We start from the raw sequence: 24848 nt of genomic DNA on the forward strand, positions 1-24848 counted from the left end.
GGGGACTGGAGGCTCTTCAGGCAGCTTCAAGTACAAGGTAGGAACAAATCCAGATAGAGTCCTGGTTCATCACAGGGCTCATTCATGCACACGCTAACACTTTTTAACTTTGAGCTAATTTATAGTTGTCAGCTAAATTAAGAATCAAAAGCTATGAGAAGACAACCGGCCTACCCAGAGAAAATCCCACATAGAGGTGGGGAGAATGGGTAAGCTCCTAAGCGAAACTGGGTTGGAATCAGAACCAGTTAGGCAGCTTCACTAGCCACTATGTCACCATTCAGCTATGCGCATTTTCATGTATGTGTAAATTATTTCATGATATTATTAAACATTACCTTAATTTACCATAGAAGTCTACAGCCAAAACAGACACAAATAGGTATGGCAGTTACTGGAAGTACTGTAAATACACATAAATGTCTGATGTTTGTGAAATTTGTGTAGACGCTGCAAAATCTAATAAATTAATTTGTTTTTTTTTTCAAGCTGTAGGAATGGCCAGGAGGACTGCATGAATCCATGGATCCATTCTGCCAGTTGTCTACAATACAGATTGCAGTTGAACTAACGGTGTGCTTTTATGCCACACATTGGCTTCATAGACACTCTAGGATATCCAAACACCGTTGCTAGTTGCATACATTCCTTTAAGTGCTAATCATTTTTCTTCAGCTGTTCAACATCATCATATTCAACATGCCATAAACATTTCCTGAAATACATCCAGAACAGCAAAACAGCATTTGGATTAATGGACTCCTCAGAAGCCAGATCTCATTCCGGTGTGGCACAAGTCAGATGAGATGGACAACTTGATTATCTGTACAGTGTATGCATGTAGGTAAGTATGTGATTGCATGATAACACAAAATTAACAATGTCATCACACTTTCTTCTGGAAGGAAAAATGCAGAGCTTAAAAAGGATAAAGTTGACGTGATAAAATGTACCTGCAGGTGGCAGCAACCTTTAGCTCTTAACAGGAAATCGAGATTAGCCCTACAAGGAGACTGCTTTCAGAAATATTTCCATTGAAAATATTTACCTCTACTCCTGTTTTTCTCCTTGTTCCTTCTTCTTTCACTCTCCTTTTCTTCTGCGCCAAGATGGCATTCCACCTGCTCCCTTGGAAGTCTGGCTGTTCCTGGTCTTTGGTGGCAATTTTTATTCCATACATTTTAAATATTCAGATAGATCATCTGTTTCTCGCATTCTAGTCTTGAAGTTCTGATCCTACCAAAATCCAGGAGCTGCTTTCCTTTTCCCTAGTGTGTCATCTAGTTTTTCTTTCTTTCTTTCTTTCTTTCTTTCTTTCTTTCTTTCTTTCTTTCTTTCTTTCTTTCTTTCTTTCTTTCACCTGTGTTACATGTTCTCCAGAATCACCTTAAATGCACCATTTGTTTGCTTTTCCTATGGTTTCAATTTTCCTGGGTCATCTGCATGACTAGAGTTCACTTCTATAGGTCATCAGCATCATTAAACAGCCCTTCATATTCACTCTCTTCATGGTAATCAACTTTCAGTACAACTCGTATCAGTACCTCATCCTTCAATAAAACTTGTGGGTTTTGTTTGTTTTCCGCCATTTGCAGTGTCAACCAATGTTTCAACCTCTGATGGTGAAATGTAGCTTTTTCCTCTCCATCTTGAGTGTGATGATACTTTGCCATGTTTCTGATTTATTTTGTTGGCATTACAGCAATCTGTTCTTGAGAGAAATGTGGCTTATCTTAGAACATCACCAGACTAATGATAATGAAAAACATGGTTTGCGTAACACCCAACTTACACAACATCATTGGTTCTCTCCTCGCTTTCAAGAACTTACCGTTTATTCATTAAAATTCTTAAAATAAACATCATGGAGTACCTAAAAAACCACAAACTCAATATTATACATGAAAGTCTGTTCAGATGATCAGAATCAGGATGTCTAGCTGAACAGAAGTCTTGTTTCCATTCCATTCAATAAAATCCCAGTCCACCATATGTGGCACCTTTGATCTGAAGATTAAAATCGGTCTGTCTGATGGTGCACTAGAAATGCCATGTTTTTCATCATTTTTTTTTTTTAATTTAACAGTATTTGACTATTACATTTAAATTTTCTATTATTGTGGGATTACATAGCTGTACTTATATTTTTCTTTTTGTTGTGTGCAGTATTTTTATTTACCATGTAATGTTGCCTTTCTTTTACAGAGCTGACTCCAGTCCAATGATGTATAAAATAAATAGACTGACATTTCTGAAAAATTTACTGGGTACATTTACATATACTTAATTTACTGTATATGTTCTGTATTTGTGAATAGATGTGTTTTTTTTGTGTTGTTTCTGAATTCTGTGTGATGCTTCTTAGATTTTCTACTCCTACCTGCAACTCTTTAAAAATGCAGGAAAGCTGGTTTAGAAAAGATTTGAAGTCTTAATCCACTACAGAGTGGCCGAGAGGTCCACTCAGATGGTGTACTTGCTTGTTTTCTGCCAGTGCGGTGTTTGCACGTTCTCCACAGCCATACCTGCAGACATCTTTCTGCAGGTACTCCTGTTTACTGCCTACATCCCCAAAGAGAAGAGTGTTAGGTGAATTTGCAGCACTAACCTCGCCTCACATAAATGCGACTGTTGGCGAGTTAAAATACATGCTCAATCATTCCAAGTCAGATTTGAGTCACAAATTACTAATATATTTTGTGCAGTATTACAGAAATTGACACAAGATACAGATATAGTGCATTATTTTTCAAACAACAACCCGGTTACTTAAGCAAAAAAGTCTCATTGAAAGCAAATCATTTTTTATTCTGGGTTTTATGGTATTGCAGTGATTAGTGCTGGAATCTCACATCTCCAGTGATCTGGATTTCAATTTCAGCCTAATTTGCACCCTGTCTCTGTGTTTGCATGGCCTTTCTCTTGGTACTTTGGTGTCCTTCTACACTCTAAAATGGTGTACATTAGCTTAATTGGTAATTCTGAAGTGAACATGGATGTGTGCAGAAGATTGGAATGCTGTCACATCCTATGCTGGGCCTGCCTTGGCCTCTTGCTGTCGACAACTCCAGAAGGGAATGCGGTCGATTCAGAATATATATATAAACGGATGGGAGCTGGCAAGCAATATGCCAAATAAATGTATGTTGTTTGTGAAATATTTAACATTTACATTGTTGTTTGATTCCCAATTATATAGAAAAGGTGTTCATGTAGACTATATATAGTCATTGCTTACTTTAGATATTCATGTGTTAAATATACTGGCACCATTTAGAATCAGTGCCAGGAGATGATGTTCCATATCACTAAGTGTTTCAACACTTCTTTTGCTTCACTTTCTTGAAGGTGTGATTTGTTCATAAAGTATGACGTGTGTTATTACCCCCATGTTAAAAATATCGGTGAACAAACAGTTCTGTATAAATCAAGCAAGTAGGAACAGCTAAAACCTGTGGGGAGAAAAAAAAAAAAACAAAAAACCAGTGCCATAATAACCAACTCCCACGCATGTACCCACATAACCTCTGCTTGTTAAGCACCTTGACAAACTCAATTTCAAAAAGTATATTCCAACCTCTTGCTGTTCTCAGTGTCCGTGACATGTTAACTGCCAAGATGATGCCTGTAATGCGTTCGCTCTTCTTTCAAAAATACAACTAGTAACTGACACTATGGTGGGCACACAGATTTTACATTTTGAACTTTACAACCGGGAAAACAAAGCAAAGTATTTTGTTTTCTTTGTATGTGACTCAAACATTTCTGCAAAGTAATCTTTCTGTCATGTAATCAGATAAAAAGGCAAATAATGTGCCAACAGAGCTTCTAATTGTTTTTTTTATGTGGCCTGCTGTATAGTTTACCACAGATTTCCTTTTAATACTGAAATGCACTTTAGCACATCATTATTCACTTGTACTCTTGTTATGATTCCGCTTACACTTGCAAAATGCATGCTTAAACTGTTTACAGACTTGATCAACCAAAGAAATCATGACACAAACACAATGATTATATTTTATTACATGCAATAAAGGGAAATACAAATGGGTTTCAGAAATACACATTCACATATCATAAAAACAGTGTGTTACACTCTGAGACACAGTTATTATCACTTGGAGCCTATAACCCAGTATTTTTGGGCAGTGATTGAACAAGATGAGAAATCCATGCCTTGGACGTTTGTTTCATTTTACCGTCGCATGCTTTCAATTCCTCCAATGTCAATGCATGCTGATTTTCGATGCCACGGCCATCAAAAACTGAAATGTTTGGAATAATAGGAATAGTGGACATTTTTGGCCTTTGCTATGAATTACATCATACCTGAGAGTTGTGTTTTATACCTTATGTGACAATATAATTACAGTCCATTTAATGGGCCACACCGGCCTTCAAATAGTTAGGCTGGTCATTCTGACATGTTATGGAGCCTGCCTTCACAATAATTATTCTTATTTTCATTGGAGTGGTTGGATAAAAAGTGATGGAGAAATGTACTCAGAGATTTTTTTTTTTGCTTTATACACTATTTAAATCTATTAACATGTATAGGAAACTAAACTTTGAAAGTACGCCCTTAAGGGACATACTCATACTGAAAGATACAAATAAAAGCAAGTGCTGCTGATGAACAGATGTCTCCAGTAGGGTTTATAAAATAAGTCAAATAAAATGCACAGAAAAGACAGAAAACACTACACATTTGTAAACATTTTTAGAACTCCATGTCTAAAATTTGTGTTGAGTTGGCTCCCTTACTTTCATCTAATTTCATGTTTTTTATGCGGTCTTTAGCTCTTCCAGGTAGTCTTGGAGGCTGTAAAAGTTCAAGTTATTCATCAGTTTGGGTGCATACACTACACGTGGACCTCCTGAGAAAGTCTTCTGGCTAGACGAGTAAATGACAATGTAAAGAGAGAGATTTTTGAAAGATTTGTATGTGATCCTCTGAAAATATGAATATCCATCCATCCATCCATTTTCTAACCCGCCGAATCCGAATACAGGGTCACGGGGGTCTGCTGGAGCCAATCCCAGCCAACATAGGGCACAAGGCAGGAACCAATCCTGGGCAGGGTGCCAACCCACCGCAGAAATATGAATATTCTATGTTACAATAATACAACTTGTTTTCTCTTATGTATATCTTAATGAATATGAAGGGTGTGCGGGCCTATCTGTGTGCATGTTTACTGTGTATATAATATAGTATACAGAATATGGTTTGACATAGTGCGAATTTCCACATGTTTACTATTTCTGAACTAATTTGACGTTCTTATTCTAAACCCAGATATCCCAGTTTTGCCTGGTTTGGACACATATTTTAAGAATGGACAACTGAATCAGACTTCTCCCAATGTCCTGGACAAACCTAAGAGACATCATATGGTGAGTGCGACTTTTTAATGTGAGTGGCTCACTACAGTGTCACTTGTCCTATACTTGTATAGCAAGACACAAAACTGAAGCTGTCACCATGTGGATTAAAAGAAATGAGTGGCCATCCAGCATACATTAGTGTGGCTGGTACTAATAGCATGAAGCCACAGTACTTCCCAGGTTCAATTATTTTATAGCAACTTTATGTGTGAAATTATACAAAAATGGAGTTGTCTCTGTGTTTGTGTTGCTGTAAAATAGCAAGGTGAAAAGCTAGTGCTCTCTTTTGACCTTGCCAAACAAGTCTTTAGCTGTTCATTATAATATCAGGAAGTGGCTGCAGACAGTACGTTTCTGATAAAAGGTATTGTACAAGAGATTGTTATTTTGGAATTTGAATCATATACTAAGTTGAGATGATTCAGCTTTTTTTGTTCCTAATGAAGAACAAAAGACAAATGTAAAATTCTTTTGTGATGGCAAAGCCTTCAATTTCATTACTTCATGGGTCAGTTTGCGTCTGTTCATTTTTTTCTATTTGAATTGCAAAAGCCTTTGGAAACCATATCAGGAGAGGTGGAAGTGGTTTAATTGACTGCTATATTAGGCAAGCAATGTCTCTGTAACAATACCCACAGGGAGACGTCAAATGATACACTGGGCTAACCTACATCTACGGAAGAATTCTTTAATTTTTCTTTTGACAAATAAAATGAATATTTTTTTTCTTTGAAAATGGTATGAATAAACTGTAGCAATGTTATTATACTGAACATAAACCTGATTTTCTATCTTAAATAATTGGCATAGTGTTCAAAGGTAGCACTGCTTCCTCAACAGAAGGTTGGCTTACACTTCTCTCTGCTATTATTCAAAGGATTTATTTTAGATGAACATAAGGTTAAAAATTATATATATATATCTTTATTCTTCAGCTCTGTACATTTAATCATCTAATTTTAAACCAATTCACAGACATACCTATGCCTTCAGGAAGACATGCAGTTAGACAAAAAATGAACTTCTTTATTTGTTAATATGACTAAAACTGAAGTGAGATCGACTGTTATTCCACCCATGGCACGTTTCAGTCTTTTACCAGCTAGAATTTAACTTCATATTACCTTGAAATTAATTAGTGCATTGAAAATAGGTAGATGAAAGAATTAACTTTCAATTGAGGCTACAGCTCCTTCTATCTATCTATCTATCTATCTATCTATCTATCTATCTATCTATCTATCTATCTATCTATCTATCTATCTTAGTAAGCTAAAAGAGTGCTACGTTTCTTGGGTGATAAAACCCTTTTGTACGTCTGTCATTATCCAATTTTGATAAGTACGGTTTATTTGTGGTGGACAGCGTTTGCCGTTTGGTTAAACTTCTCATTATTGCTCATAATAGGCCCCACGCAAGAGTATGCTACAGTTTTACCTGTCCTCTGCCGAATATTCTGCACCATCCTAATACGGCATTTGTGCCGGCTTTGTTTAATTCTGTGCTGCCTAATCGGATAGATTGGGACGATCTGAGGCTGCGCAGTGAGGGCCAGCAGGTCGCCGGGACCACAGCAGGATAAACGCACCCGAGCACAGATGGGATCGTTCTGGCACACTTATGGCGACTTGGTGCGGAATGCGGTGCTCCACTTTAATTTTTATTACGCGTTCCCTTCCTGTTTTGGCGATAGGTTAAAACGAAAGGATTTAAAACCAGTCAAGTGGGTAGTGCCCATTTAGGCCTGAAAGAATCAAAAAGTACTGCGGGGAGTTGAAGATGCCCGATTCCATATTAGCACCACTCATAAACAGCAACATGGGAGATCTTGTGAATGCAGATTCAAACCAAGGACAACCTGAAACATCATGGGTGCAAACGGCATTGAGTGCCTAGAGTTTGAAAATCACTGACTAATTGATTAACTGTTTTGCGGTGTAGATAATTAATAATAGTAACAATAGTGTGGACATTTTTAAAATGCACTAAATAAATACAAGCAACACAGCAGAAGTCTGATTATTGGAGTGAACATGTTTCAGTTACGTCCTGTCATCATCCGTGCGTGTTCGTTAAAATAGATTTCATCTCAACTTGGTCATCACCACGGCAACATCATTACGCATTTCTGTTAATTCTTTGCAAAACTAGAACCGTCATATATTCTTCTTCGTTTTAAATGTTACAAAAACATTATTATAGTGAATTGGCTAATATTAGCTGTTGTTTGTCTCTTGCTTTAAACATTTGTGTCAGAAAGAATTCGTTAGAGGTGTTGCACATCTTTTCTTTACACTACAGACAGTGAACATCGGACCGGACAGTAAATGACATATCACTGAAAGGAAAGAGCACTTTTTATGTTCAAGTATCTGGATATATTGTAATTAAACACCCTTGAACCAGTTTAAGCAAATTTGATTTCTATAATTAAAAAAATAAGATGTCTTCGTTACGAATATTTTTAACCTTCACTGTTAAGAACGCCCATGCTATGCTTACAGCACGTTCGTATTTCCTACAACAATGTAAAAAGCATTATTGTTATTAATGGACAAAAAGATAAATCAGCAAATAAGATTAAGAATTGCAAATTGTTTTAGCATGATTTAACATTTACGTGTGCGCTATAGATTTCTCTATGAGTACATTGGCTTCTCCAACGTCACTTGTCGCTATCTTATCACATTTATATTTTTTCTTCCTACTGTGTCAAAACTACAAAAATATAATATCAGCCTGAATTAAAAAAAATCAGGCTCTTCAGCAGGTCTGTATATTTGGCTTTCATAAATGTTGAATTATTACAAGATTTCTCAATACACGGTAAAGAAAATCCAAATAACGAAATATTAAAATGAAAAATCAACATATTCCTGAAACAGATTTCTCTCTAGTATAAGTTACCCTATTTTTCTAGTGCCTAGAAATGTGGTCGTTTCAGCATCATCATGAATCCCAAAACGAGAAGGCTGCTTTATAATTTAAACGCCACAAAAAAAATGTTTAATTACTTCAAAAAACATATCAACAACTCAAAGAGTTGGCCACAAGAGGGCGACTTGTTTTCTTATACGTTAAAACTGACATGCATACCAGTCATCTAAAATGTGTTAATTTGGTTTGCTAATTCATGCTACATTAACTAGAAAATGGAATTTTTACCCGAATGATCATAAAATAAAAGAAAATACAGTTGACAACGATAATATGCAAACGACCCCTTTGAATACATTTGTTTTAAAATTCACGATTTAGCATAAGAGTGCAGTCAGTCCGTAACCTCGCATGCAGATTGTACTCATTGGGATGGACTGGTGTCCTGTCCGGGTTTAGTCCCGCCTTACTTTCATTGTTGACGGGGCAGCCTCTGGTGTCATAACCTTAATGGACAGACAGTAATTCTGATTGGACTGCGGACAAAACGAACACATCTAAAATGGGTGCACATTCGGAGACTTCCACTTACAAGCTACAAAAATTATGTAAATGTAAAGTTTAAACATATTGGAGTCAGAATTTCCTGTGTATTCAAGAATTCGTCTGGGAATCGTGCAGCAGATTAACTGAACGCCTACAGCATCAAATCGTCTCAAGCTACTGCTGGCAAATCTACGCCTCATTTGAAGCGGCAAACGGATTTTGGTTTGAGTGAAAGCTTGAAAAATCTATCTATCTATCTATCTATCTATCTATCTATCTATCTATCTATCTATCTATCTATCTATCTATCTATCTATCTATCTATCTATCTGTCTATCTTTTCATTATTTATTTTGCACTCAACACACAGAATGACAGAAAAACCTATCTGTGCACCTAGTTCGTGCCCCCCCCAAAGGGCAGTGCATCGTTTCGATTGATCATAGTATAGGAGTAATTTTTTTTCGTTTTCAAAAATATACTAACTTTCCACTCATTAACATAACCATATTAAAACAAAGACTGCATAAAATAACTTGAAAGATTCGTCCTTTCCTCTATTGTGAAGTTATTGTGTCTCCTCTCTTGGCATTCACCGCGTGCCTTAATTGTATGGACATTAAATCAAGGTCCGCTGTGAACACGCAGAGCGGGAACCCTAATAAATATATACCACCTCTCGTCTATATATCACGAAACAAGCCTGTACAATAAGCTGTCGGTCCAGTGAACCTCAACAGTCTCTAAGGTTACAATGAGGCCTCCGTGACAATGCCGGCGCTGCAGAGAGGTCCGAGGAGCAATGTAAAACCCAGTACGGGTCCCATTGTCTGATAGCTGCAGTATCCCGTTGGTGTGATAGCATTTTGTCATTGCCACCAGTGTGAGCTGCAACTCTTCAGCACCCCCCATCCCCAACCCCGCCTCCTTTCCTTTAACCAACTGCTGCCTAATTTCACATTAAAACACAACCAGTTTCGTTTTATCCTTTTCGCAAATTAATTATTCTTTCCGAAAAAAATATCCTTTGTTTATAACGTATCATACAAAAAATGAAGACCTGTTGTATTTCACAGGGAAAACAAAAGCTTTTTTTCCCCAAATACGTCAAATATGCATTTTGAAAGAATCTCACTGAGAAATCAATGCAAAGAAAACGGTGACCTAATCTTTGTTTTTTAAGAAAGCTGGAAAATTCTCACATACACAAATAAACAAATAACCGCACCGTACCTGCTACAGCCTATTTAGTAAGCGGTTCATTATCTCATTACCAACCTTTTTCCTCAAATGTGCTGTATATTAGAAACTCACAATCCTTTTATAAAATAAGGAAAAAAAGTCTAGCAGCAACATCTTACAGCTTTAAGCAAACAATGACATCATAATAAGAGCCCCGCGCTAATATTGCAGTAACATTCGCTGCCCGCAGATTTACCCAATCCATCGTTAAAAGGCGAACGCCTTCCGCAGCGGAGCACAACTGCTGCATCTCCTCTCCCGTCCATTGCAATCGCTCCACGGGTTTGCCACAAATGCACGTTTTTTATTTTTACTTTATTTTTTTTTTAAATTCTTTTGTAAGCTACTGTCGAGCTCAGCGACGGAAAAGGTGCTCGTCGGTTCTCTCCTTTTCTTCGATTATTTCACACCATTTTTCATTGTCCTGAAACAGAGTAATGAAAAAGAAGCAGACGGATCTCGTCAGATCTGAAAAGCCGGGCGGGCGCTCTATTCATCTCCCAGCTTTTCCGGCGCCCTCCGCGTTTGCCCCCTCCAATATCTTCTACCTCACTCCGCCAAGGTCTATAAGAAGACTGGGACACGTCCCTTTCAATTTATCCCTTTTTTATCTTGATCTTCCTAGGCAACAGTTTTCGGTCCAGCCCTGGGTTTTTTTTCAGCTGATCTGATCCAGTCTAGAGGATTACAGCTCCATGTTTCCATCCCAGACATTCTCAACCCATCTGCTGATTGGGTTCAGCACAAGAGGATTACATTGGGACCTAATGACGTCATGGCCAGGGCCCAAGTTCTCCCCCATTAACCAAATCCTCATCAGCAAGATGTCCTTGAAACCGCAGGGGCTGACATTCTAGAGAAAGTATGACATTATTATTATACACTATACTCATGCATAGAAAATACTGAAACGCATCATTCTTTTTTCCACTTCTTTATCCGGCGTCTCTTTTAATTTTTAGTAAGTGCTAACAACCCAAATGCAGAAATGTATTTATTTATTTATTAATCCTAGCCTGATATTTCACGGCAAAGCAATATTATGTGTTCATATACTGTAAATGCTCGCTATTTGATCAAAATGTATACACGTTTATTTATAAGCGCTTCACATTACAGGATTGCTCTTTCAAAGTGCTTTTAAAATGATGATCTAAAAATTACTTAACCTCAGATGCATTTTAAGGCAAGCATTCAAATAATGCAGCACAATGTATGTCTTTGAATAGAATGCATAAGCTGTTGAAAATAAATTATACCTATTCGATGCATACTGATCCGCGTATATAATCATTGGGGTTAATGGTGTGAAATGGCACCAATCTCACAAAGTGTTAAAAAATCATTCATACCATACGATTATAACCGACAGAACTATGTACCTTAAGTGCTTTGCAGTGCATCTGTTTTGGCAAATGAAAGGCTTATCCTGTGTTTGACTGGATAGGGCTAGTAATTTTGGCGAATACTGATGTTACTGGTATAGCTGTAAGAAGAGAATTTAATTACTTAGCAGATGTTGTCATATCTTTGGGCGCATACACCTTGGGAAAATTGTATTTGGTTTAAATTTGGATTTCACAAACTTTACGTAATGCACCAGTTAAGTTCATGCATCTTTAGCTGCAGCATTAATCAATTAATGTATACATCAGATGATTTTTGAATAGGTGTATGCCATGTGTTTATATACACAAACACACTTTATATATAAAGTAAAATGAATACCAGAAACAGGATGAAACGATACGGCAGCGAAATTGATTTTGGGAAATAAAAATCACAACCAATGTATATTGTTTCTCTTGTTTTGATTTTTTTTATATATATATATATATATATGCATATCTATATATATATATATGCATATCTATATATAATACAGAAACACACACATACAGTATGTATCTTGTATGCTGATTGTAATATATCACCGTCACTTTACAAATCCAGCTCAGTCGTTGTGTTGGTAATTTAAGTGGATTGTCGCCTTCATGTACGTACATGTTGTGCGGGCATTCATTGACATGTAAATCGATGGGTACTGTAGATCATATTCGTTTTTATGTGTGATGATGTTATGGCTGAGCTTTTTAACACCACCAGGTATACACACAATAATAAACTAGCCCCGCAAATAGACACATACACGTGCACGCACGCACACCCACACACACACATTTATGCTTTTACATTTATGGAGACTTCCCAATGTCTTGTCCCACTTTTTATTGACCGTGATTTTTTACTCTTATAGTTTACAGATGATACAAATATCTGTCTGTCTGTCTGTCTATGTCAGTTAATCTTTCAGGCTTTCCGTACAATACTATACATATATTGTATATATTTTCATTTTGTGGTGTGGAATGTTTCCTGCTGGTTCACGTTCAGGAAATACACAAACTGTAATTTCTAATAATTAATGTCGCCCTGGCCGTACATTGATTTTCTTACCCCTCATAAATACTCACATTGGTTATTAAAGCTATAACTAATACGGTTGCATAGCATTATAAAGTAGCCTTAAAGTATGGAGTGGGACCGTTTAAACTATAAATTTACATCGTTTCAATATCAATATATTTCAGAAGTTGTATTTTGCTCTTTATCCACAAACCACGACAGCAAATACGTACGTTTTATGCAGCGCTTTCCTAAATTGGTCTTGTTGACTTCACAGCATTAATGGGGGACGTGTTTAGATTAAAATAGCAGGCATTCTAAGGGAGTCTGTGCACTCCAGTTACATGCGTGCAGGGCATGTGTCTTAAAAACAACACCTAATAACTGAAACAGGGTCCCAATGGCTTAGGGGAGAAGGAACGGAGACAATGATAGGACACCTAGGAATTTAGGGATACCTCTTACTTACAGAAGGTCCGTCTTCGAGGAGAGCCGTAGTGGCTGTGGTAGGTGGGTAGGTTGTTTGGAGGACCGTTGATTAGTAAGGATTTAGGAGGGCAGGGTGATGGTTCTAGTGCTGAAAGGTGAGTTAGTTCTTTTTCTTTTCGGTGGCGTGCTTACAGTTCGCTGTCCATGGTGTTGAATTGAATCAGCAGATTGTGTGTGACCTCACAGGGCTTGTGCAGTGTCAAACCGAGTGGAATACTCGTGTTACAACACATGTGCCTCCAGTAGCTGGACAATAGTATAATAATGTCATGCAGTATAAAATTGCATGTTTGAAGATAATTCAGATCTGTCCCAATTGCACTTTTTTATTTTTACCTTTTCCAAATGTACAGTGAATATTACACGCACATGTTGTTCCACACCTAAATTGGATAATTAGTTTAGAAAATGGCTGGATAGATGGAGATATCGTAACTGCCTTATGGCCCATACGTACCTGTCGGTCCACCCATTCATGTTATGCACCCACTTTGTTCAGTTTCACGTTTTGGGGTAGCGGATGGTATAAAGAATAAACACACACTATACAGTTTTTGCAGACGATTTGTAGCTGAGCAGCAGGCCCAGTTGTCCTTTTCTTTTAATCAGACATATCGTTGGCCAGTATGTTGCATCATTACTTATAAAACTAAACGTGAAAACGATACGAGGAAAACATGCATCAGATTTGTTAATTAAATAAACCGACTATTAGACTATAAGAACAAAAATACCGTTACGTATTAACTTTGACATTAAGCATAATAATAATAATGCCGATTAAAAAATATCCTTTTAGTATCCCGGAAGAGTATTATGCTTGAGGTGAGGAACCCTGTTTTCCTTTCAGATTTGCCTCCTACTGCTTACTGCTTAAACAAAGAGAGCTAAAACATTTTTAAGATCAAGGCCCTGAAAATCGCCTATGAAAATATAATTATCTTAAACACCGTAAATGATCCATTATTCTCTATTTATTGTTCGGACTTTCTTAAAATAAATCACGCGCTTATCCTCTAGCAGTAACAACAATTGGTGCCTTTTCATCGCTCCGATTCGTATAGAAAAATCTTAATAATACGTCAAAATGGAAGAAAACATATTTTATACACATCCGATTCAGTATCCTAGAGGAGGAAAGCTGCGCGTTGGTAACACGGCTGACGTCAATGTATCTTTAAGAAACTTTTGTTCTTTTAATTTTTAAAACAACAAAAAAAAAAAAAAAAAAATACACAACATTATTCATAAATTGATATCTCTTTTCATCGAACAGATTTATCAACACAACAAATCAAAATCGTCATTTTACCGTCTCTGCTTTTTCAACAATTAGTCGGCCTAACAGCTATTAGGAAGAATCTTCGAAGCGCAGATTTTTTAATTCTTACATTTAGTGCATGAAGGTGCAGTTTTTCATATCCGAGCTCCCACGGGCCTTTAAGCTTACACTAGTTCAGTTTGTTTAAGTTGAATTACCCCCTCAAACGCGTTTATTTATTTATTTTTTATATAATCTTTAAATTAAAGATTTTTTTTTCTCTTTAATTCTTCCTTGGTGCTTGGCTGGTCGGCCTCCAGATCTTAAAGGGAACGAAGGAGGGGCCACCCCGTTGCATTACAATGACATTCAGCCGCATTCATTCAGCTTCTGTCTAACGGTCTTTGGGCAGCAAATACAGGACCATCAGGGGGTCACAGCCCCCTCATTACGCCCCCAATCCCAACACGCAACCATCACAATGGAGGGCACAAAGGAAAAGAAGTTTGCCTCAGTTATGCAAGAATACACCCTGAACGTTAGGTCTCCAGAAAATGTTTGCAGTTTTCCTAGTTATGGTCCCAGCGTGCTGAAGTGTATTTTCTTGCATTTTGTGTGTATGTGTTTGTTTGTTTTAATATTAAAGGAGTTCATTAACAACTAGGATGCGATTTGTTATTTAGGTTACAGATGCCCGGCAGAGGAGAAACATTTTAAAACAAAAACAGACTAATCGTTTTCTGAGAATCATTCTCAACTAATTAATGTTCTAAAAACAAACTGTAAAATAATATGATATATTTTGCTAACTTATTTCACTAGCTCATATATATATATATATATATATATATATATATATATATATATATATATATATATATATATATATATATATATATATATATATATGTGTGTGTGTGTGTGTGTGTGTGTGTGTAGCCCATAGCATTAAAACAAGTATACAACTTAACTTGAGAAGTTTTGTTAAAATTAATTTCTTAAAAACTTAGAGGAATACCAGAATTATTTGCAGAGTGATTTCATTATTTCCCAAGATATAACACTTTACTGCCACATATGAGGCTACAGTGACAGTGGTGACAGCTGCATTTCACATGCATTGCGACTGTCACTGAGACTTTCGGAGGTTCACCGCTCATAATCATTTGCGCTCATCCTACGAACACACATTTGGCTGGGCTGCCAGTGATTTGTTGTTTGTATCGGTAGAATTGTCTTTAAGATTAAAATCGACACGTATGTGCGCCTTGGTCAGTATGCATAATTATGAGAATGACGCATCGATTCGTATTCTATATAACTGCTTAATCACTGGCACGATCACTGGGGAGCAGGAGCCCACTGCAAGAGTAAGACGGAGTTTTATTAGATTGCTAACATTTCTTCCGAATGATTTCAGTCAGTAAAAAAAAAACTCTTTAAAACATACCCGTACACACACACTCACAAAACTCACAACGCACATGTTTTGAGTGTGTGCGAATGTGTAACGAATGGGATTTTATTAGGCTGGCAAAAAATCTTTTTAGATCTTTATAGATACGCGTTTATCGTCAATATGAAACCGCTGCACGAGTATCTTTAAGTGTTAAAACAAGTGCTAAAGAGCTCAACGATAATACAGTAGTTTGCCTCAACACTGCACTTCTGTAACGTGCCATAATCGTTTACACACAAATACATCAAAATTAATAAATAAATCTCACGAAAAGCATGCATTTAATGGCTGCTGCTGCAGTTCATCAAGAACACAACTTCGTCCCAGGACAATTATTAGAAAGCTGTTCAATAAAAACCACGTACTTAACGGTGCCTGATTATTTTTTTCCCCTTAACGGTTTTGATTCTCTAAACAATCATTTTAAGAAATAGTATTGATCAAAGTTAAATGATATGGCGATTTTTACCATACATATCTGAATTATAAATGACACCCAGAAACGTTACAATGAAATGCCAACTCCATTTTAAACTATTCTGAGGTTGTTCTTCATCCGCCAGTGTTTGTTTCCCAGGGAAATCATACTGATTGCTGAATTGATGTTGAAGGTCTAGATAGGCACAGCTGGATGCTTTACTTATAGAACTGCTCAACCGTAGAGGGAAAAGGTCAGCGCTCTGCCCTGATGGACAAACTATTTTGGAAAATCCAAATGCTATACATGTTCAGTGAAAAGACTATAATTTGCGGTACTGATGCATAAAAAATAAGTCCCTTTTGTTGTTTGGGGAAATATCAAGTTGAGCGAAGTCCCCGAGAGGCATGGCAGATAAGTTAGCCCGGAAAGAGTGAGAGTCAGTGGTTAAAAAAAATCGACCTCATCAGTTTATTCTTTAATCTGTCCGTATTCTTTTAGAAAATAATACGTTATTCTGATGAGTGCATAAAGCTTCTGTTGTTGCGCAATTAATGAAAACATTAATAATTTGTAACCTTTTGACATTAATATCGATGGTAGGAGAACTGCTTTTACATTTTTTCTTTTATTTTACCTTTAAAAAGAAAAAAAAATTGAGAACCATTTCCCGTTTACAGTAACGACTTGATTATAATTATGACTGCTTCACGAAAAGAGACTTCTGCTAGATCAGACCATGTATGTGAGTATATACAGTGGATGTGCATACTGCACTCATGGCATATAAAGGGACACATACATGTGTTTGTAAAACATGCTGAACAGTTGATAACATTTAAATTGTAACATACAGTGGATAACATGTTAAATTGTAACATACATACATGTATCTGTGTGTGTGTGTGTATATATATATATATATATATATATATATATATATATATATATATATATATATATATATATATATATATATATATAATATATGCATACATACACACACAGAAATATTAAGGCCCCCTTTAACCAGCTTGCACAGTTAAATTACACCCCAAAATAATATTCTTTTTTTCCCCTCTTGATTAAGCACCATGTCCTTATTTGGAGTGGCACCCAGAAGGGTATAATTTTGCAAACATTCCCTAAGTGTAGGACCAGGAGTACCCTCGAGTATTGTGTAAAGAAATAAAAAGAAACACCTTCACAAAAGAATTCATTGTTTATGAGGAACAATTCAAGGGGCCTAGAAAGCTGTCTTCCACAATCAAGATGGTAGGCGATGATTTGAATGCAAGGGGGCCCTCAGTTTCACATCGGAACAAAAACAAAATGTTAATCAGAGAATGAATAAACACTTGGTCAAACTGCAGACGGCTACTCGTCTCGTTAAACCATCAGGCACTTCCCCTAAAGTCCGAAAAGCCACCTGGAGGAGATGTTACCTGTATGTAAAACTTGACCACTTTAACGGTCTCTTTTTCCTTTTGTAGCGATTATAGGCTGGCTTTGAGCAATGCAAAAAAGTCGCTTATGTCGAAAAGGGTGGAAAATAAAAAGGGTTTATTTTTTTGTTTCTGTCTTTCAGATCCTGGCAAACTTTGACATTTTTTCATAATCAAAAGGTAAGACTTTGTTTTCTTTCTCACTGAGCTGACGCATCATCACCAGTGTCTGCTATTGTGGAGTTCTTACTCGATATGTTTATGTTTGAAGCGCGGCCCCATTACACATATATTGAGAATATAATATGATTTTATTAGAATGAAGCGGTCCATTCTACTGCTCAGACATAAAAAAAAAGCCTGTACAGGTTTGGAACATTTCAGAATAAACTAACGGGCCACCCCCGTCCAAGTGGAGGTAAATAAACTCGCTACATTGTTGCCGCATAAAATGCACATCCGCTGCGGCTCCGATTTTGTAATCCGAGCAGCCGCAACCCAGGGGCGTTTGTTATGGTGAAGACAAGGCGGAGACGGTTTACCATGAAAAGCTACCTTTTTAAAAAATTCAAAACAAATGCAGATACGTTATCTCCATCCTGCATTCACGCAGCCTTCCCACCCCCATGCCACCGTTCCCTGTTCCCATCCCCCACGAGCACGCGCACACGCACTTATCTGCACGCACACACACACACTCACAATCACCCACAGACGTGGACGCATACACTCGCACACAAAGGACAAAACCCATCATCAAATCGAAACTACAGGTATTTGAAGCCGAATCTGAAAAAAGGGGGAGGCCCGGCATTACACCTTTAACGTGCATACTAAAATAATTGCAATAAATACTGGAAAATTATTATGTAAGATGTTTTTTCATGGAAATGTTTAAAAAAATTACCCTGGTATGGTGTGGGGGGGTCCACTTTCCCATCTCTCCGGTTACTGTATAGTTCAGTATATAAATGCACGAGCACATACTGCAGTGTGTCTTCGACGGGACAGGCCTTGGATAAGCCAGCCTGAGAAATCAATGCAGAAGGTAATTGAAAAGCTGCTCAGCTGCGGGCATCCATAACTTGCACCCAATAAAGTACAGTGCCGCAATTAAAAATGCTCTTCCATTACAATCTTTCTATGAAGTGAACAAACAGTCATTTGAATGCCATTGAATTCTGTTTGTATGTTTTAAATAATTAAGCAGTGGTAAAAAAAATATTATTAGTGATGTCAAGTGTGGGAAAGAGACAGCGAGAAATATAATATGCCATGTTAAGATTAATTTATTTAACTTAACATTTCACATATTGTGATAAACAGGCTGTTTTAGAAAATGTCCATTCACTTGAAGATTTTTTAACATGCATTTTTAGTTGACATTATTAAAATATATTTCTGGTGTTGTGAACACCAACATTATTTGTAAATATTTTACAGCATCTTACAACACCATTATATTGAAATATATATATATATATATATATATATATATATATATATATATATATATATATATATATATATATATATATATATATATATATATACTATTTTTCTGATTTTTAGCAATTTTATTGTCTCTTCTTGAATGTCTTGTAATGGAATTCAGCATTAAACTCCACACTGCAAAATCACCACTGAAGGAAACCTTGTATGTTCATAGATTGTTTCCACAGGTACATTTACAGTGTTTTTTTTTTAACACTGGAATTTTGTTTGTGAAAAAGCACAACAAATGCACAAGAAACTGACAATAAAATGCACACAGCAGATGAATTAATTCTTTCTTTTACCTCATTTGTGGAATGCAGATACAGTGGAAGATAGATTTTGCAAGAATCTAAATATCCATCTATCATCACTTTTGTATGGGGGCATGGATACTTAATGGAAATTGATTTATGCTGCATTGCAATTAAAAAAAAAAAAAATTAAAAAATATGTAAGCACCACACCATAATCCATATGAAATAATACATTTACATCTCTGCATTACTGAAAGATTAAATTAGTTGTTAAATATTTTGTTTATCTGTGTATATGAATATATATGTGTGTATATATATATATATATATATATATATATATATATATATATATATATATATATATATATATATATATATATTATATATACATACATAATATTCTCCATTCTTATGACCCCAAATAGAAGTCAGAAAAGATGAACAGGAAGAAGATATAAACAAACAAACATTTGTATATATATATATATATATATATATATATATATATATATATATATATATATAATGTTTGTGTGTGTGTGTGTGTATATTTGTATTTGTATCCATCTATTGTCTGATCCTTTTAATCCATAGTCAACATCTCAAGGTCACCCAGGCTAAAGTCCATCCCAGCTTGTTAAGAAAATGATTCGCCTTTCACTTCTGAGAACTTTAAAGCACTGACGTTCATTTATTGCACATGTTTTTATTTGAGTTCATAAAGTAGTTGTTATGAAATTTAGACTAAAATGTATTTCATGTAAGAGAACATTTCAAAGATGGCAGACAATGCAGCTGTAGAAACAAAGAAGAAACCTGAAAATTATACAAAAGAGAGCATTAGCATTTAAAATCATTGTATTCTACCATACTTCTTTGATAAGACTTCAAAGTTCACTCTAATGGCTATGCTTTGGGAGAAACTGCATTCATGTGGTGCTTATGTAAGGCAGTGTCTAATGCCCAGGACCATTTTGAAATTCCAAAAGCAAATAGTGCAAAATAAGTGTAAAATAAAAAATAAAAGGAAAAGTTAGAGCAGGTTGTTATTTTATTCACAAAGCAGAGACACTGTAGAAAAGGACTTCTTCTTAAATGTATATTTCAGTCTGTGCAGAATAGACACTTTTCTCTATGATTTTTTTTGTTTGTTTTTGTTTTTGCTTTGTTTCTCACAGAATGGGCAGACATCTTTTTAAAAATGTATTCTTAATATGCAAGGAAGGCACATAGAATGATTTCTTGCTGCAGCAAACTTGGGCAGGGTAGAACATATGACACATAAGGATTTTCCAGCATGTTGACTTAAGCATTATATGTTTTCATTCAAGCAAACAGAAGGATTTCTTGGTAATTCAGCATTTTCTATAGACCTCCCCAATGTCCCAGCATCTAATCCCTCGCTCCAGTTTCATGTAAACAATTCAAACATATACTGAATCTTCTGTTTTTTTTTAAAAAGTTATTGACCACATTTTCAGGCTGTTAGAAAATGGATGGCTGTCTTATCAGAAAGCCATGAGAATGGAAATTGGTTGGTAGGCACAGCTTTCTATTCAAATCATTTGACTGATTACACTTGCAGAAATGCACAGCCACTTTACCAGTCAGGATGAAAATTGAATGGGTGTTGGGGGAGGAGGGGGGGATACATAACCCATGGAGTGGACACAGACCACTGACCTCACTAACACACAATCCATGAATTAGACACCACCATGCCAAAAGGAGTTGAATGTGGATTGCTCATTTTCAGGGTTGTTCATAAAGTTATGCTGGCATCTCAATTTTTACAGATTTCTAGTAAATCCCAGCTGTTGTTTGAGTTTGAACTACAGGCCAGACCCAGATGTGGTACATACATTAACTATTTATTCATTTTATCTTCCTAATGAGCTTCAGGAGATGTAAATATATTAATAATCCATTCATCCAAGCACCCATTTTTCAATGTAATCCCAGTCAGGCATATTAGGGTGGTTGGGGGATCTCGTAGTGAACAGTCCATCAGTTGTATGCTTCTAAATAATGTTTTAAATAATTTTTTCGTTCATAATTATATTTTTAGTTAGTTTGATTAAATTGATGTTTATTAATTATTTTTTGTTTTACACTAACATTAGAACTTTTCATATGTTAGAATGATAGTCGTAAGTATTTATTGAAGTATACTTTGGGACTGAAATTCTATATATACATTACAAGACACAACACAATAACATTCTATTTTATTTTCATATTTTTTTTATCTCTGCTGTCTCACGCATTTGATAGTGTCAAACAATATAAAAATATTATGTGAGGAGTGCAAGAATGCACATCAATCTAATTTTTAGCTCCATGTATGCATTTAGCAAATACACACCGAGCAGCTGTACCTGAAATTTATTGTATGTAACTGTTAGTGCACAGGGCTAAATATTATTTGGGATAAAATTCTTAAACTGTTTCATTGTGACTGTGGAATGCCATTTTACGGAACTGAAAGCTTATAAAACCATTACAAACTTTGCAATTTACACATCATCTGCAAAAATCACAAAGCTATTGATGAACTAGAAACAGTGTCAGTTAAAGTGGAAACAATTTGAAGCTTAATAATAATTATTATAGTTATGGCCATCAAAGATTTATCTAAACCTAAATTTTCATTGTGTTTGTCAGGAAATAAAATTGCTTGTTCTGAGATTTCTTTTTTAAAAGCCCATAACAATTCACAGTGAATATACCAATAACTGAAGCTCTGACAATGTCTTACACCAGGTTCTTAGCTTTATTTGTTATATTTGTCATTTGTGTGTTTTCATCCAGAGCTAGAAAGCTGTGTATAATAAGAAAATTCCTTTCAAAATGCTTTAAAATGAAAATTCATAGAACTGCTGTTTACATTGGGGGCATGAAAAAAATAAAAACAAAGACCAATATATTTTTTTAAATGTAATATTTTTCTCCTACAAAGGACACCATTTTTTTGATAAGCCAGTTTTAGTTTAGTATTAAGACTTCCATTCATTTGATTTGTCTTTCTCACTTTTTTACAGATTGCCTTGGGAAGCTTATTCTACCATTGTGCTTAAACACACACACACACACACATATATATACATATTATATATATAAATATATATATAATATAACAATAACACATTACCAAATTCTGCTTCCCATATTATGGTGCATTAATTTGTTAAAAAAATATTTGAAGCTGCACTTTTTAAAATTCTTCATAAATGATCTTTTATGAAGAAATAATTTTAAATATATCCAATTTTTAACCGTTTATCCCAAAATACTGTAACTTGCCATTTTTTTTCTAGAAGGAAAAAAGAGACAATGTGCCTTGGTTTATTATTTCATTTCTAATGAGAGAAAAAAAAACACTTTTTGAGAAAATCAGTCTGGACAATGATACCTTTCTGTTTTAAGAGTGAACGATCCCTGCTTTTTTGGCAGTGTATAATCGTAGCAGAGGTAGCTCCTCCAGCCGCAGTAAAGAGCCTCTTCTTTATCTAGGGATACCAAAGGCCAGCAGAAAGAGGTTGAACAAAGGTGGAAAGCTGAATGCCTCCGCAGCATAGACCATCGAGCTGAATGGTCTTGCACTGGACTACTTTGCCACCTTTGCCAAAGGGAAATAGCAAAATGACAACCTGGCTCACATACTGTATATTACCCTGGACTAAATAATAACATTGTTCTTTAAGGAAAATGCATTTACATTGTTAACATAAACTATAAATTATAACATAGTATCTGAGTAGCACCAGATCTCAACAGTAAAACAGATTACTTTTTGATCATATGGAAATAAAAATATATGACAGTTTTTATTTCATAGTAGGCATACAATCCATATTTCACATGGTAGATGGAATCGGTAGAAGACAAGCAAGCTGAAATGCAGTTCAATAAAATACATGAACACACAACCCGCACTCAGTACCAGGATTTCAGATGGAAGTCACTTGAAACGTCTCATTTGCATAAAACAGTTCATTGAAAGGCACAGTTTTATCCATCTCTTTCACTTTGGTTTAATTTTTCATAAAGTTGTTATATATAACAATTTTAAAGCTTTTGGTGGCTGGGTTTTTAAATCAAGTTGACCTAATAAAAGTTTGGGGTTATCAAATTATTTATGAAGTGAATTTGGTGATCTTAACTGAAGTGTGCATATGTGTATATAGTGCATAATGTACTCTTTAAACTATCTATTGTTCTGTTTCATTCACTCTCCTTGTCTTTTAAATGAGTATACTGCAGCTCCTTCTATTTTAATTCTTCATCTGTTTACATTTTATTTAGTTCAAAGTTCAAAAGTATATGAATGAAATTTATTAAACATGATTCGGAAGTGGGGTAATTAAAGGTATCTTCACAAACCCATGACTCCCATGCCCGAATAGAAAAAAATACATGCTTTTTACTTCAGCATGGTATCTGATAATCATTGCATTACTTGACCCAGTTATGTAAACACATGGAAATATCAAAGGACTCTCTTTTACAGTAAACAAAAAAAGACATAACAGTGACCGCTCAATGTATTTTGCAGATAACAAGAGTATGTATCTCACTAATTAGATTAAGTATGAATGGGTGTTTATGTCAAAAAATCAATTCTTCTCTTGACAATCTATAAGAAGTACTTTATATATCAAGTATATTGCAAATGTTCACACTTGACCATTGTCCTTGGAGCTTAGTAAAGCTGCTAAGTGCAATAGGTTTTTAATTACTGAATAAATTCTGCAACAACCTGCATAAGCTAGATTTTGAAGTTGTTTTTAATTATTTTCATACAAGAACCAACAGGCACAATTACATTTTGTCTCCCAGCTTTTATACAGTCTTTGCAACGCATATGGCCAGCTAGGATGGTATTTAAAGGAAGAATTCAAGAGGGAGGAAACCTACAATCAATGAAGCATCGCCTGCTCACACCTGTCAAATCCTTCTCCGTATCCATCTGAACTTCCTTCAGCTCCTCCTCCAGCTTCATCTTTGCCCCCACAGCAGTAGCTCCTTGGACTCCAAGGTTATACTTACAGTCAAGAAGGATTTCTTTCAAAGAATCTAACTTTCTGTCTAACAATATCAGGATTTGTCAGAACCCGTTGAACATTGCAGCCCAAATAGCAAGAGAACACAGATTTTGCACTGCTGCCATTCTACACATATAACCCAACTATGGGATTAATGAAGTGAAATATTTCCAGCTGAAATTTTCATTCAGTTATAAGCAGACAATTGTGTTTTATACCTCTGTTTTGTGGCAAAATTCTGCACAAATTGAGGGTTCCGCCTCATTCCCAAAAACTAACAAAGAAGTACCAATCTCCTTCTCTGTAAGACTTTGCTCACAATATCATTAGCTGATAAATGGTGAATGCACATCTTTAGATATTGTAGTAGAGACAGAACTTGTTCAGGTTAGTTTAAAAAAAAAGAGACAGGTTTCAATATTTTTAAATTTTTAACACAAATTAGCATTGTGTATCATTCAGTGATTAAAGCTTATTTCCAATGAAAACAAAAAAATGCTCTAAAATAACTATAT

General features: G+C 35.7%; 1 long non-coding RNA gene across 2 annotated transcripts in view; it reads left to right on the forward strand.

Annotated features, from left to right (window-relative positions):
* Positions 1 to 9481: 9481 nt before the first annotated feature.
* LOC120515091 overlaps positions 9482 to 24848 on the forward strand; it is a 28713-nt gene continuing 13346 nt past the window's right edge. The window contains exons 1-3 of one of the 2 annotated variants that reach the window (XR_005630584.1): positions 9482 to 10918; positions 17678 to 17714; positions 24128 to 24658. This is a non-coding gene — a long non-coding RNA (uncharacterized LOC120515091). Of the gene's footprint in view, positions 10919 to 17677; positions 17715 to 24127; positions 24659 to 24848 lie in introns of those variants that run through there. The other variant, XR_005630585.1, reaches the window with a different exon arrangement.

This window comes from Polypterus senegalus, chromosome 14, assembly GCF_016835505.1.
Source record: "Polypterus senegalus isolate Bchr_013 chromosome 14, ASM1683550v1, whole genome shotgun sequence".
NCBI lineage: Eukaryota > Metazoa > Chordata > Cladistia > Polypteriformes > Polypteridae > Polypterus > Polypterus senegalus.